Source organism: Quercus lobata, chromosome 5 (genome assembly GCF_001633185.2).
Source record: "Quercus lobata isolate SW786 chromosome 5, ValleyOak3.0 Primary Assembly, whole genome shotgun sequence".
Taxonomy (NCBI): Eukaryota; Viridiplantae; Streptophyta; class Magnoliopsida; order Fagales; family Fagaceae; genus Quercus; species Quercus lobata.
Window position 1 is genome coordinate 32004471 of NC_044908.1, and position 5800 is coordinate 32010270.

The following is a 5800-nucleotide window of genomic DNA, read 5'->3' on the forward strand; positions in this document are numbered from 1 at the left end:
ACTCGACGGCTCAACACCAATTATTAAGCTTCATGGACGCTTTCTCGGGTTATAATCAGATCCGCATGCTCGAGGCCGATCAGGAAAAGACTTCGTTCGTAACCAGCCAAGGACTATTCTGCTACAAAGTAATGCCATTCGGCCTGAAGAATGCGGGGGCAACATACCAAAGGCTAATGAACAAGATGTTCGCGCAGCAGATCGGGAGGAATGTTCAAGTCTATGTCGACGACATGCTGGTGAAGAGCCAGAAGGAGGAAGACCACCTCGAAGATCTTAAGGAGACGTTCGGTACGCTACGATCTTACAACATGAAACTCAATCCGGGAAAATGCGCATTCGGCGTAACGGCAGGCAAATTCCTAGGTTTCATGGTATCCCAGAGAGGGATTGAGGCTAACCCGGACAAAATCCGAGCCATACTAGAAATGGCACCCCCGCGAAATGTGAAGGAGATACAAAGCCTTAACGGCAAGATAGCGGCGTTAAATAGATTCGTGTCGAGAGCCACGGACAAGTGCCTGCCCTTTTTCCGCACATTAAAGAAATCATTCGAGTGGACGGACGAGTGTCAGCGAGCGTTCGAGGAACTAAAGGCATACCTATCCTCACCACCCCTATTGAGTCCCTCGCAACCTGGCGAAGAACTTTTCCTCTACTTGGCTGTCTCCTCTGTCGCCGTCAGCGCTGCTTTAATTAGAGAAGAGGATAATGCACAGAAACCTGTATACTACGCCAGCCGGGCGCTCCGCGGCGCCGAAGAAAGATACCAACCAATGGAGAAACTCGCTTTCGCATTGATAACGGCGGCCCGCAAGCTCAAACATTACTTTCAAGCCCACACCGTGAACGTAATGACCGACAAGCCCTTGCGAAGGGCACTGAGTAATCCTGAAGCCGCAGGTCGACTGACACTGTGGGCAATAGAATTGAGTGAGTTTGATATCAAGTACCGTCCGCGTGTGGCCATTAAAGGACAAGCTGTAGCCGACTTCATAGCGGAGTTTACGCGTGACGAGGACAAGGGGGCAGAAGAACCCCCCAAGTGGAGCATCTTCACCGACGGGTCATCCAATCGGCGAATTGGAGGGGCCGGCATAGTGTTGCTGTCGCCCGAAGGGGACAAGATCGAATGTATGGTCCGTCTCGACTTCCCCATTACCAACAATGAAGCAGAATACGAAGCGGTGGCGGCAGGACTCGACCTAGCCAAAGCCGCCGGAGCTGAAAGTGTGGCCGTCCATTGCGACTCTCAGGTCGTGACCAATCAAGTAAACGGAGACTACGAATGCAAGGGGGAAAGGTTGAAGAGATATCTTGATCAAGTGAGAACGAGAGTCAACGGACTAAAAGCGACGGTCGTCCAAATCCCCAGGGGAGAAAATGAGCTCGCCGACCGGCTAGCCAAAGCCGCCTCAGCAGAACATGTGATGACACCGGGTAATGTACTTTCCTTCGTTCAACTCTATCCACTAATAGACCCCGACAATATGCAGGAGATACGCTCCGAAAGAAACTGGACCACCCAGATAGCTTCATACCTGAAGGACGGGTTACTGCCACAAGAGAAGGAGGCAGCGAGGAAGCTGAAAGTCCAAGCGGCGAGATTCGTCTTGATAAGAGACGTTCTTTACAAGAGAGGATTCTCCCGCCCTTATCTAAGATGCCTCGGGGTTGAAGAGGCAGACTACGTAATGAGGGAAGTGCACGAAGGGATATGCGGGAATCACTCTGGATCGCGGTCGTTGGTGCACAAACTGGTACGAGCTGGGTATTACTGGCCGACCATGCAGAAGGATGCCGAGTCGTACGTTAAGAGCTGCGACAAATGCCAGAGGTTCAGCAATTTTATTGGACAGCCAGCTGAGGAACTGACCCCTATGACGGCTCCATGGCCGTTCGCACAATGGGGACTGGATATCATGGGACCCTTCCCAACTGCGGTAAGGCAGCTCAAGTTCTTGGTAGTGGGTATTGACTACTTCACAAAATGGGTAGAAGCGGAAGCCTTGGCCACCATTACAGAAAAGAACGTTAGAAGTTTTGTTTGGCGGTCCATCGTATGCAGGTTTGGTATTCCTAGAGTCCTTGTCTCGGATAACGGGAGGCAGTTCGACAACAGCCACTTCCGGGATTTTTGCACACAGCTGGGAATAAAAAACCACTACTCATCACCCGCCCATCCTCAGGCCAATGGCCAGGTTGAAGTCACGAACCGATCCCTGCTAAAGATTATCAAGACTCGGCTCGAGGGGGCAAAGGGAATATGGCCCGAAGAATTACCGAGCATACTGTGGGCGTACAGGACAACGGCGAGGACTCCGACAGGAGAGACGCCATTTCGACTGACATACGGGAATGAGGCGGTCATCCCCGCAGAAGTTGGCCTCACAAGTTACAGGGTTCACAACCATGACGAAGGCAGGAACGACGAATCAATGAGGCTACAGCTGGACCTGATAGATGAGGTAAGGTCGGCAGCGGAGCAAAGGATCGCAAGATACCAGGAACGCATGGCCAGACATTACAACTCCCGGGTCCGACACAGAGACTTCCAAGTAGGAGACCTCGTACTCAGGAGGGTCATGGGTGCAGCTAGAGACCCTACACAGGGAAAGCTCGGCCCCAACTGGGAAGGACCTTACCGAGTCACGGCATGGAAAAGGAAAGGAACATACCACTTGGAGACTACGGAGGGGGAGAAGCTACCGCATCCATGGAATGCGGAGCATTTGAGGAAATACTACCAGTGATAGTAACACGGCGAACGGCAACCAATTTTCCATTTGGCTTTTTATTAACTATTTATAAGTTTTTTCTTTAACATGTGTTTCTCTTGCTACAATCCTGTCGTGCCTTTTTTAAGCCCAAGGGGGCAGGCACTTTTCCTTTACGCAATTAGATACCATTATAATCTTCTTCTACTTTGATGTCACTACAATTGTCCTCGAACTTAACGAATGCTAGTTTAAAGTCCATAATGTGGACGGATCACCAAAACGGTGAGAATTCTACATGTCCACAAAGTAGACGGATCACCAAAACGGTGAGAATTCTACATGTCCGCAAAGTGGACGGATCACCAAAATGGTTAGAATTCTACATGTCCATAAAGTGGACGGATCACCAAACGGTGAGAATAATACAAGTCCAAAAGTGGACGGATCACCCAAAACGGTGAGAAATTCTACAAGTCCATAAAGTGGACGGATCACATAGACGGTGAGAATAATACAAGTCCACAAAGTGGGCGGATCACCCAAAACGGTGAGTAAATTCTACAAGTCCGGAAAGTGGACGGTATATGCGTCATAATGTGGACGGATCACCAAAACGGTGAGTAGTTATACAAGTCCACAAATTGGACGGTGTAGCCTCCACAAAGTGGACGGATCACAAAGACGGTGAGAATTATGCAAGTCCATAAATTAGACGGTGTATCCGCCACAAAGTGGACGGATCACCGCAATTCAACACTTCCACAAATTGGACGGTGTACTCCTCAAAGTGGACGGATCACCCAAAACGTTTAATAATTCTACATGTCCATAAAGTGGACGGATCACCAAGACGGTGATAATTATACAAGTCCATAATTTAGACGGTATCAGTCTCAAAGCGAACGGATCACCGTAATTAAAATTAGAGATATTTACGCACCTAAAACGGTGAATAGTTCTACATGTCCGAAAAGTGGACGGACCTACAAAACGTTTAGTAATACTACGTGTTTGTAAAATGGACGGTATAGCAAAAACGGTGAATAAATTACGTACATACATAAAGCAGACGGCTCTAAAACGCCCACAAGGTGGACGGACAACATGACGATATAAGTCAGCTTCAATAGTTTAGCTTATAAGTGGACAGATCAACAGACGAGCTTGTGCAAATTAAAATTCAAAATAAAAGTAGACGGAGAAAATCCTTAACGGATACAGATCACGAAAAGACAATGAATGAAAAGCATTGTTCAGTACAAATGAAACTTCAACCAAACCGTCTACAAATTATTAACAATACATAAAAAGGGAGACAGATCCTCATCAACAATTATATGGGTTACTCTGCTTTATTGGGGTCGACAACAGCGACCTCATTCGGCATAGCGGACTCTCCGTCACCCTGAGCTGCCTCTTCTCCAAAGAGATCCTCCGTATTTTCGGAGGCGACGGGTAGAGCAGACGTCTGACCTTGATCAGTTAGTGTTATCATGGACAAGTCCAGATCTGGGTAGGCCTTCTTCACCTGACGGAGCGAATCGTCAAAGCCTTGAAGGAACGATCCTGCCAGCTCCTTCAACAAAGACTCGGAGTTGCGATATTCGCCGACGGCGTCATCCCTTGCATGACGGAGTTTTTTCTTCAGATCCTTCACCTCGTCTGCTTTAACCTTCAAGGCCTTCCCAGCCTCCTCCGTCCTCTGTTCAAGTTCTTCTCTCGTCTTCTCAGAGAGTTCGAACTTCTGCTCCATCGTGGCCTTCCACTTGTGCAGCTGGCTAAGCTCCTCTTCCGTCTGCCCAAGTTTTAACCGTACCCGTTCCAGAGCCGCTTCACGGTTGAGGCAGCGGTCCATCAAGCCCTTCATCATAACCAAGGACTGAAATAGACAAAATTAGAAGTGTCAAAAATGAAACTAGGGAGTGGACGGACATAAACTGAAGGATAAGGAAAGTTACCTGTCCGACGGCAAATAACCCCGTCTCCCCCATCACCTCCGTCGAATGATTCCCAAGATCCTCATAATCCTCTGCAGAAAGTATGGACGTAAGCTTCTCCAAAGCGAACTTCGAGTCCTCACGGAGAAGGGGAGGGGGCTTCTCCCCGCTGACGGGTGGAGCATGCATTAGGCCCTTACCGGCCCCTTGTTTAACTTGGGTGACGGCCTTAGGGCCCTCAGCCATCAAGCCCACCACGGGCTCCATTGACACCTTTGGCTGCTTGAGTGGACGGTCGGACTTTGGTGGCTGCTTCCTCTTACCCGATGACCCCGGCACACTGGGAACAACGATCTCACCCGTCTTCTTTTGCTCGACGGCTAGAGATTTTATCATTGCCCTTCTCTTGGCGTCGTCCATTTCTGCAATACAGGACGGATGATGATATTTTTTCAAAAATAAAATTTCAATTTCAAGGGTAAAAGTAGACGGACTCACGTTTGTGTATTCTTTCGTCGTATGCAATGGCCTCACGGGTAGGTTCTGGACCGTCACAATACCAGTGTATTGTCTTTGGATTCACTAACTTAGCCCAGGTCCTTTCCTCTGGCCTAGTTTTTCTGCAAATCTCTTCAAGGAAACTAAATTCCTCGAGGCTAATCTGCGGACGCTGTCTACCTGCAAAGACAGACGGTCAAAATACGCACATAAAAGTGTACGGATATGTAAAAAAGGACAAGTAAGACGGATGTATACGTAATTGGTTTATTATTCCCCAAGTTGTATCGACGGGCATGTACTCCGTCTCTCCTGGACGGTTCATCCATCTGTCACCCTCCAGGAAGAAGTAGCGACTCTTCCAGTCTCTATTTGAGTCTGGGGTCTCAAAGATAATCTTCAACAGGGGACTTCGACTAGCAAAACGGTACAACCCCCTTGATCTGTCAATCTCATCTGGACGGTAACAGTGAAGAAATTCACGGACCGTCAATCTCCTTTCTCCGTCTGACCATGCACCATAAAGAATCTCCATTGCTATGAAGACCCTCCAGGCGTTCGGAGAAATCTGGGTGACGGACAGTCCCAGGTAATGTAAGAGTTCTCTATGGAGTGTAGAGAGCGGGAACCGAAGTCCAGCCTTCA